This window comes from Rhagoletis pomonella, unplaced genomic scaffold, assembly GCF_013731165.1.
Source record: "Rhagoletis pomonella isolate Grant_MI unplaced genomic scaffold, Rhpom_1.0 Rhpom_scaffold_00002, whole genome shotgun sequence".
Classification (NCBI taxonomy): Eukaryota; Metazoa; Arthropoda; class Insecta; order Diptera; family Tephritidae; genus Rhagoletis; species Rhagoletis pomonella.
In genome coordinates this window covers 100,210,411-100,222,328 of record NW_023458556.1, presented here as the reverse complement: position 1 = coordinate 100,222,328, position 11,918 = coordinate 100,210,411, and the positions used below count along the sequence as shown (strand labels likewise).

General features: G+C 26.6%; 1 pseudogene; it reads left to right on the top strand.

The window, feature by feature from the left end:
- The first annotated feature begins 1,122 nt into the window (after window positions 1-1,122).
- On the top strand, window positions 1,123-9,865 carry LOC118756439 (annotated as a pseudogene).
- Window positions 9,866-11,918: the final 2,053 nt, after the last annotated feature.

The following is an 11,918-nucleotide window of genomic DNA, read 5'->3' as shown; positions in this document are numbered from 1 at the left end:
TCTTCTTTGTTTTGCGGCTGGTCGCCTCGCCCTTGTTGACCAAGGGTTCACCTGGCGCTGGCCCTGCGCCAGGTGAACCCTTTATTGTATTAGCTATAACTTTAATTCATTTATTATTCCTTCATAAAACAGGTTCAAATAATCCAATTGGATTAAATTCTAATATTGATAAAATTCCATTTCATCCTTATTATAAGGACATTGAAGGATTTATTGTAATAATTATAAGTCTAATTAGTTTAACACTAATTAATCCATACTTATTAGGTGACCCAGATAATTTCATTCCAGCTAATCCATTAGTTACTCCAGTTCATATTCAACCAGAATGATATTTCTTATTTGCTTATGCAATTCTTCGTTCAATTCCTAATAAATTAGGGGGAGTAATTGCATTAGTTTTATCAATTGCAATTTTAGCAATTCTACCATTTTATCATTTAAGTAAATTTCGGGGTATTCAATTTTATCCTATTAACAAAATTTTATTTTGAACTATAGTAGTAACAGTCATTCTATTAACCTGAATTGGAGCACGACCTGTAGAAGATCCATATGTATTAGTAGGACAAATTTTAACAGTAATTTATTTTTTATATTATATTATTAATCCACTAATTAATAAATGATGAGATAACTTAATTAATTAAATTTAATAAGTTAATGAGCTTGATAATAAGCATATGTTTTGAAAATATAAGATAGAAATTATATTTTCTATTAACTTTCCTAAATTAAATTAACCACATTAAATAAATTAGTAATAATTTAAAACCAATAAAAAATAATAAATAATTCAATGAAAAAGGTAAAAAACATTTTCAAGCTAAATATATTAATTTATCATAACGAAATCGAGGTTAAGTTCCACGAACTGAAATAAATACAAATGAAATAATAGTTAACTTAACCCAGATATGCCGACCGTACTACATGTAGTACACATGTTATTTTCAGAGTTTTGCTATAACTGTTCCTTAAATTTGCTAAGCGATTTTTTGTTGTGATACAGAAAATAACGGTCAACAAAATTTGCATGGATAAGTTTCAGCTGATGCAATTCCCTTGCTCTTTTTTTTCTATCAAATATATCAGTTGTGTGAAGTTAGCAAAAGTGTGAAGATGTCACGTGGTCGGTAAGAAAAAATTGTATAAGCATTTTTATTGTTGTTGCATTTTTGTGTTTTTTTTATTAAAAAAAATAGTTGTAAAAACGTGTCTGCATCTAAAGTACATGTTAAAAAGCAAATTATATGTGATTTTAATTGGCGTATTTACTGGCGTAGTACATGTAGTACGTTCGGCATTTACATAGTGAAAAATATGTTTAAAAAAAATTTTTTTTTGCAGCAATTTAACATTAAATAAGACAATTGGTTTGTTCCACAAGCTACTTGTAGAAAAACTCGAGCAAAGTTCAAACTGTCAGCCATCGGCGTAGCCAGAATGAAGTTTAGGGGGGGAACAAACCTAATATCTGCCTTAGAAGAAAGTGACGAAGAGGTTTCGAGGAAAAATTACAACATTGCGATTGTGTCCGCTGATGACGCTAATAACTGTGTAACAGATGAAAATAGTGCAGGCGATGAAGAAGTAAATTTTGACAATTTACCTCCCTTATTAAATGGTGAGGCTGAGCTATTTCGAAATGCTTATTCTTCTGATTCTGTGAAGACACTTGCGTTATTGCCACCGGCGAAGAAACGCAAATTCGATATGGCGTCAGTGAGATATATAAGTACAGTGACCATCCGTCCTGTATTATACGGTAAAGTCCTCTTTTTTGACCCATTGTCCCGGTAATTTATTTATTTTATACGGGACGCCACATGTTCTGTATTTCTTTTAATGTCCCGTATTCGGTATCTTGGCGCCTTAACAGCTCATAAAAAGACATGCCTATGAACCAGTTTTTATTTTTAAGTCTGGACGCCTGTGATTCGAATCTAGGAACACATCGTTTCTAGATACGAAAAAAGGCGCGAGCTCAAAAGTTGACCGCGAAAAAAGGCGCATAAAAAAAAGTCAGCAAAAAAAAGACTCTTGACATAGTTGACGGCGAAGAAAAACGCGTTAAAATATTTGACGGTGAAGAAGGACGCGTAAACTTATTTTTGCGGTCAAATATTTTTGCAGGTGTAACAGTATGTAAATTCCCTAAACAGATTTTGGAATGATGGCCAAGTATAAGACTTTGATTACGCGTCTTTTTTCGCCGTCGGAACTCTAACACGCCTTTATTCGTGTCTAGTGACGACATATGTATGTATATGGTCTCTGAAGTTATAATTTTGCGTAGAAAAACTAATGATTGTTGTTTCACTAGTATTTAGCTTTACAAAGGATTTTTCATCGCATTTCACGTTGAATATCCTGTGTGAAGCAAAGCAAACAGCTAGCAGCAGCAGAGCAGCTGATTTTACTTTTGTCAAGAATTTCATCTTTAAATTGTCATTTTGGTATACATTTTACTCTAAAATTTCAAACCTTGTTTACGTACATGAATGGATTCTCGGATACTATTACTTGTCCAATGTGCCGTGGTGTGGAGGCAATTTTCAAATTTGGTGAAGCGAGAATATATTCATTAGGCGAAACTACGCAAAAAACGTGTTGCTGAAAAGTAAAGAACTCACACAGATGGAAGGGAATTGGAACCCTTTGAAGGTAGGCTTTGCAATATAGCTCGTTCTGGATGCTATTCACTGCATTGTGCTTGGCCGAAATCGGAGTCTGAAAATAATCCTTTAAATACCACTCGTGCTTCAAAAGTAGTCGGATATTTTTATCACGTTTCGCTGCCTAGGAATGTTTGTAACAAATGTAGCATAAATTACAAAGTTTAATGAAAAAAATATTCTATAAATGTGTGATGTTGCAACTGAATATTTATGTGCTGCTTTCACAAAATATCGAAAAATATATGCCAAGTAAATATGCTGTTTCAGAGCTAATAAATCTGGGGTCATTGAAAAAGGTTTTAAAACCCCCTAGCTTTTGTGGAAAAATGGGCAAAATTATGTTTTGTCCAGTATTGCGCTACCATAAATATGGTCACCGTATATATAAGGCACGATCTAATTGAAACGGAAGCCACACCACCAAATAATTTTTTAGTATTAATTTTTTTTCTTTACTGAAGTACACGAAGGTTTCTGGATAATAAATGATTTGAATAAAATTACAAGAAATATGTATTTTTTACTTAAGTACATGCATACATATATGCCGAGCGTACTACATGTAGTACGGCCTATAAACTCGCGATAAAATATATATATTTTTAATCTCTCTTCACTGCACTACTGCACTACTTTGTGTCAGCTTAACTTAAGTTAAGAAAACTAAGGGGATTGTTGCTCTAGCAAGCTCGTCGGCATATCTGAGTTAATATAAAATAAAAAATTAAATAAATCACAGCCAAAAAAAATTACACAAAATAATATTCTTATAAATAAAATTCTAGCATATTCAGCTATAAAAATTAAAGCAAATCCACCACTTCTGTATTCAACATTAAACCCAAAAACTAATTCAGATTCACCTTCAGCAAAATCAAAAGGAGTACGATTAGTTTCAGCTAAACAAATACAAAATCAAACTAAACTAATAGGAAATAAAATAATACCAAATCAAATGTAATCCTCCTAATAAAGCATAATTAGAATTAGAAGACCAACCAGCAATTATAACTGTATAAACACCTAAACTAGTACAACACAAAAAAAATAGTAACCCTAAATTAAAAGAAAATAATTTAACAAATAAAGGAATAAACATTCAACCAATTAAAGAAATAAATAAAGAAAAAATAGGGGAAAAATAATAAGATAAATAATTTGATAAAAGAGGGTAAGTTTCTTCTTTAGTAAATAACTTAATTGCATCACATATAGGTTGAGGAATTCCTATAAGTCCAACTTTATTAGGTCCTTTTCGAATTTGAATGTAACCTAACACTTCTAAAAGAGGTAAAAAAGCAACTCTAACTAAAACACAAATTACCAAAATTAATCTACGAATTAAAGATAAAATAAATTTAAAAAAAACAATACTATTTGTAATAAATATTACATAAATAAATTCTAAATTTATTGCACTAATTTGCCAAAACAGTACAATTAATTATATTCTTTAATTATAATATAATTATTCTAATACCTGGTCCTTTCGTACTAAGATATGATAATAAATTAAAGATAGAAACCAACCTGGCTTACGCCGGTCTGAACTCAGATCATGTAAGAATTTAAAAGTCGAACAGACTTAATATTTAAGCGACTACACCTAAAAATATATCTTAATCCAACATCGAGGTCGTCAAATTTTTTATCGATAAGAACTCTCCAAAAAAATTACGCTGTTATACCTAAAGTAACTTAATCTTATAATCGTTATTAACGGATCAATAAATCATAAATTAATGATTTTTAATAATTAAAAGTTCATTAAATTTTAACATCACCCCAACAAAATAATTCATAATATTAAAATAAAATATATCAAAAAAAAATTAAAATAATATTAAATATAAAGATTTATAGGGTCTTCTCGTCTTTTAATTAAATTTTAGCTTTTTAACTAAAATATAAAATTCTATAATAAATTTATATGAAACAGATTATACTTCGTCCAACCATTCATACCAGCCTCCAATTAAAAAACTAATGATTATGCTACCTTTGCACAGTTAAAATACTGCGGCCATTCAAAATTATTCAGTGGGCAGGTCAGACTTTAAAAATAACTCAAACAGACATGTTTTTGTCAAACAGGCGAGTATATAAATTTGCCGAGTTCTTTATATAAACTTGTCAAATAAAATTATATATACAATATAAAATATACTACTTTTATCATTATTAATTTTCATAAAAAATTTATGGAAACATTTTTATAAAAACTTAAAATAATGGTAAATAATAAAAATTGTAAAATAATTTATAACAAATGATGGAGAATTCTATTCATACATTTTATATTAAAATTACTAATTCTTAATAATTTATTTTAAAGCTTATCCCTTAAAATATTCAAATTAATAATTTTTTTATTTTAATAAATAAACAAAAAATTAAAAACTTGTAAATTAAATTAATTTCTAAAAAAACTAGATACCTTTATAGACGAATAACATTTCATTTCTAATTATTTATTTAAAATAATTTTGACACATTAACTTTAATAAATAATTAACTCTTATAAAATCGACACCTTCCGGTACATCTACTATGTTACGACTTATCTTATCTTAAAAATAAGAGCGATATCTTAAAAATAAGAGTGCATATTTTAAAGCTAAAATCAAATTTTTAATCTATAAAATTTTACTGTCAAATCCATTTTCATTAAATATTTCAAATTTAAATTCACTTAAATAATTTTATTGTAACCCATTTCTACTTAAATATAAGCTACACCTTGATCTGATATAAATTTTAATAAAAATTATAGAAAATTATTATTCTTATGAAATATTCTTATAACGACGGTATATAAACTGAAAAACAAATTTAAGTAAGGTGTGGATTATCAATTACAGAACAGGTTCCTCTGAATATATTAAAATACCGCCAAATTTTTTAAGTTTCAAGAACATAACTAATACTACCTTAGTGTTTATATTTACATTTTAAATAATAGGGTATCTAATCCTAGTTTATTTACAAAATTTATAGGCTTTAATTTACCTAAAATAAAAATTTATAAATTTAAAATTTCACCTAATAAATTTACAATTATTTCATTTATATAAAATTTAACTTACACTGAACTAATTTTATTTGTATTATTTGTATAACCGCGGCTGCTGGCACAAATTTAGCCAATACTGTATGAAATTACTATTTACAAATTTCTTTGATTAATAAAACTAATTACTGAGACTATAATAAAATTTATTTATTATTTAAATAAATAAAAATTCATGCAAAAACTTACATATAAAATAAATCAATAATAAAATTTTAAGCTAAAATAAAACTTTAATATTATATAGAATTAATTTAAATATAAAATTTTATAGATTCAATTAATATTAATAATAATAAGATTTAAGTAATACTGTATAAAAATCAATTTTTATTTAAATAAAATCAATTAGTATTTCCTCCCTACAAATAAACAGATCCCCTCTCATATTTATTTATACTTATATAAACAAAATAAAAAATTAGCTTTTTAAAAAAACTTTTTTTTTTTTATTTATTTATAAAATAACTAATAATAAATTATATTTTTAAATATATTATTATCTAAATAATAAAACTTAAATAATATTGTATAAAAATTAATTTTTATTTAAATAAAATCAATTAGTATTTCCTCCCTACAAATAAACATACCCCCTTTCATATTTATTTATACTAATAAAAACAAAATAAAAAATTATCTTTAAAAAAAAAAAATTGTTTATTTATTTATATTTATATATAAAATAACTAATAATAAATTATATTTTTAAATATATTATTATTTAAATAATAAAACTTTAATAATATTGTAAAAAAATTAATTTTTATTTAAATAAAATCAATTCGTATTTCCTCCCTATAAATAAACAGACCCCCTATCATATTTATTTATACTAATAAAAACAAAATGAAAAATTATCTTTTTTAAAGATAAATTTTAATTTTATTTATATTTATTAATAAATAAATAATAACAAATTATAATCTACAATATTTTTTATTTAAATAATAAAATTTTAATAATATTTTATAAAAATTGATTTACATTTAAATAAAATTTATTAGTAATTAAATAACTAATTTCATAAATTTAATAAAAATAATTACTTTAATTTATTAAATTTATAAAATTTATTTTAAAAAAAAAATTATTAAATTTATAGATTAATATTAATCAAAATTTATTTTTTTTAAATTTTATTAAATTTATCGATTAATAACATTTTAAAAAATTTTATTAAATTTATAGATTAATATTAATTGATTTTTTTTTAATATTAAAATATAAATTTTTAATTTTTATATTTATATATATATATATATATATAAATATAAATATATTTATATTTATATATATAAATATAAATATTTAATTGTTTAAATATATAAATATCTTATACAAAATATTTCTATATATAAATAAATATATTATAAATTAATAAATATATAGAAATTAAGAGGGTTTTATTTATATTTAATAATTAGTAGACATACCTGCATGTATATTTAATAAATATTATTTTTATAAATACTAAATATACTGATAACGACATATTAATATATATTTTATTGGGAAATAACTTTTATATATATTATATATATACATATAAATATTTAATTTATTAATATATAATATATATATTCCGTTTCTATATTATATATATATGTATATAAATATTTAATTAATTAATAAGTATCTATATTCTAATAAACAAACCCTAAGATTCATAGATCTATAAACATTCTGTTATATTTATTAGTAGATAAGATAATCTGACGTTCAACATTTGTATAGATGTATGTTAAGGCCACCCTTTTATTATCATCTACTAATTAAGCTAACGTATTGATCTTTTAACTCTCGGAAATGGATATATTGGTATATTTAGTTATCTACTATTTACTTAAATTTTGTTATAAAATTTATCTTTTTTATACACTATATTATATTATAATATAGGATACAAAATTATATTTACAACATTAAAATTTATATTAAATAAAAAAGAACATGAAAAATTATCTTTTTGAAATGAAATAAGTTATTTTCTTTCAATGAATTGCCTGACGAAAAGGGTTACCTTGATAGGGTAAATAATGTAATAACATTACATTCATTACAAATTTATATTTAATAGAATTAAACTATTTCTAAAAGTATCAAAAACTTTTGTGCATCATACACTAAAATATAAAAAGACTAGCAGACCCGGCGAACTTCGTCCCGCCCAAAATTTTTATATATTTTATTGAAACTTTTTGGTCCAACATTTTCACCAACAATTCACGTTTACGATTTTCATTGGCACATTTGTCTGCTAAGATTAAGGTTTGGTGGTCATTTTCCGCTTTAAATAACCTTAGGAAAGTGTTATATCCGTTCTTGAAATTCTCCAGTTGTGCGGCATTTCATAGCACGGTTATTCGCAAAGCGAAATAAATTATATATATATACGAATTTTAGGCAAATCGGACCATAAATACGATTACTTCGAACAGATCGGTCCCTGGTCCACTTCTCGGACAAAGTGGATCATATATGCTAAAAAGCTTCCTACGTACCGAATTTTAAGCAAATCGGAACGTAAGTACGATTTTTTCGAATAGATCAGTCCCTGGTCCACTTCTCGGAAAAATGGACCACATATCCTAATATATGCTAAAAAACTACTTACGTACCGAATTTTAAGCAAATCGGATCATAAATGCGATTTTTTGGAATAGATCGGTCCCTGGTCCACTTCTCCGAAAAAATTGATCATATATGCTAATACATGCTAAAAAGCTACCTGCGCACCGAATTTTAAGCAAATCGGACCGTAAATTCGATTGCTTCTAATAGATCGGTCCCTGGACCACTTCCCGGAAAAAATGGGTCATATATGCTAATATATGCTAAAAAGCTACTTACGTACTAAATTTTAAGCAAATCGGACCATAATAAGCTTTTTTCGAATAGACCGGTCCCTGGTCCACCTACCCGAAAAAAAGTAAAATTTTTTTAGCCTAAAACATGCTGGTTACCGAAAGCTATTTGTATACAAAATTTCATGAAAATCGGACCAGCCGTTCGCGAGATTACCTGTTACAAAAAAAAGGGACTTCTCTTTATATAATTAGTATAGATATAGATAAGCTAATTAAGCTACTGGGTTCATACCCCATTTATAAAGGTTTATAATCCTTTTCTTTTTAATTTTTAATAATACTGCTAAAATTATATTTTTTTTAATTTTAAAAGTAGGAACAATAATTACCATCTCGTCTAATTCTTGGTTAAGTGCTTGAAATAGGTTTAGAAATTAATTTATTATCTTTTATCCCCCTAATACGAGATAATAATTTAATATCAACAGAAGCCTCCCTTAAGTATTTTTTGAAACAAGCAATTGCATCTGCTGTATTATTGTTTGCTATCATTCTAATATACATAAATAATTTTCCAACAATTCAACATAATTTAATATTTAATAATTTAATTATTTATTCATCTTTACTATTAAAAAGTGGGGCAGCACCATTCCATTTTTGATTTCCAAATGTAATAGAAGGGTTATCATGAATAAATGCACTAATTTTAATAACATGACAAAAAATTGCTACTCTTGTATTAATTTCTTACACTAATTGAAGAAATTTTATTTATTTAGCAATTATTCTTTCAACAGTAATAGGCTCATTAGGAGGATTAAATCAAACCTCTCTTCGTAAATTAATAGCTTTCTCTTCAATTAACCATTTAGGTTGAATGTTAACTGCTATGCAAGCTAGTGAATCAACTTGATTAATTTATTTTTCCATATATTCATTTTTATCTTTTAGATTAATTTTTATATTCAACAATTTTAAAATATATCATATTAATCAAGTTTTTAATTCAAAAATTTTAAAATTTTGTTTATTCTTTAATTTATTATCTTTAGATGGACTTCCGCCATTTATTGGATTTTTACCAAAATGATTAGTTATTCAATTATTAATTGTTAATAATGAATATATTTTAATAACAATTATAACTATAATAACTTTAATCAAGTTTATGTTTTGCTGCATTTATATTAAATTATTCTGAAAATAATTGAATTAATAATATACAAATAAATAATTTTTCATTTAAATGTATATTATTTTTTTTTTTTATTTCAACATTTAGATTAATTTTAATTTCTTTAATTTTTTTTATTTTTTAATTACAAATAAATTTAACTCTCTAAATATTTATAAAAAGGCTTTAAGTTAAAAGAACCAATAGCCTTCAAAGTTATAAATATAAGTTAAATCTTTTAAGCCTTAGTAATTATTTTACTCCTTTAGAATTGCAGTCTAATATCATTATTGACTATAAAGCCTAATTGATTAAAAAGAATTAATTCTTATGAATAGATTTACAGTCTATCGCCTAAATTCAGCCATTTAATCGCGACAATGACTATTTTCAACAAATCACAAAGATATTGGAACTTTATATTTTATCTTTGGAGCTTGAGCCGGAATAGTAGGGACCTCTCTTAGAATCCTAATTCGGGATGAATTAGGGCATCCAGGAGCTTTAATTTGTGATGATGATGTTACAGTTCCGAATAAATAAAAAGATTTTCCGTACGTTTCAAAGGCAGTTAAAAAATGCGTATAATTTTCGTCACGAAATTGACATCATAAGTTTTGTGTTTCTAGTTCAGCTTTCGTCACTCGAAAATTTTACCTCGAGGAGGTCTTTTATTAGATATCAATTATTTTGGGGTAGCAAATTTAAAATAGAAAACGACGAAAACGAAAACGAAAATACAAACAATAATCTAAATGTTTTATTTTTCTCAAATAAATTGCTAACAATATTATCTTAATCTAAATTATGTATTCAAATCGATGTGTTCATTAAAACACATAATTTTTCGAATACGGAATAAAGCGAAAAAGAATGATCACATCCTTTGTATTCGAAAAAATAAAAAATAAAAATATGAGAAATGATAAAAACTTATCAACTTGGTACCAACTTTGGATACAATAAACAACTGTATCCGTCTGATTGTCTCATAGTTTATTTTTGTTAAGATTTCTCCATATATGTAATACTCCTATATTGGCAGTAAGAGCTAGTACCGTCCGAAAACACTACAGTACAGATAAATCAATAAACACGTACGAAAGAAAAGGAACACATACGTTTATAAATAAACATGTACACGACACATTTACAAAAATGGCAATCAAGTACACAATACATTGACAAAAATGGTACTAGACTGTCTCGCTTTGATTTCGGAATGCTTACACATTGAGATGTTAGCTTACTACCAATATAGAAGTATTACATATATGGATTTCTCAAGTAGTTTTTCTCAGTGGCAATTTATACATATTTATGTAAGTAGCAGCGGCACATTGGGTGAACAAAATGCATTCATACATACTTATTTATGTACAACTGTAGGTAATATTGTACGCGTCCCAGGTAGGTTAAGTGCGGGTGATAAACCCAAGTAGCATAGTAAATACTGTGTACATACCTGCAATTAAAATGGGGAAAAATGTTACAATTTCGGCATGTGACTAAAAAAACTCTAAAACACACACAAATTGTGGTTTCCAAGACATGTACGAAGTGATTTGCACAGCTGCATCCTTCAACTTGTCAACTCGCGGGAAATTCCCCTATTTGCAGGGAATTTCGGATTAAGTGGCAATCGGGGAATGGGAAATTTTTTTCGGGGTACTGGGTATGATATTTTTATATCTTAAAGTAACCAAATTAGTCAGATATGTTAATTTTTAACCATTTGACCCCTTTTTGAGCGACATTTTTTTAATTTGAATAGCAATATCGGCGGCGAGGAGTTGATAAGGTGCATGCATCAAATCTTGTGCAGAATATGGTCAGATGAACGCATGCCCGACGACTGGAATTTAAGTGTGCTCTGCCCAATCCACAAGAAAAGTCACCTCGCCTTTTGCGCCAACTACCGCGGGATCAGCCTCCTAAGCATAGGTTACAAGGTCTTATCGAGCGGATTGTGTGAAAGACTGAAGCCCACCATCAATGAACTGATTGGGCTTTATCAGTGTGGCTTTAGACCTGGCAAACCCGCCATAGACCAGGTATTCACAATACGCGAACTCTTGGAAAAGACCCGCGAGAAAAGGATCGACACTCACCACCTATTTGTCGACATTAAAGCTGCTTTTAACAGCACTAAAAGGAGTTGCCTATACGCCGCTATTTCT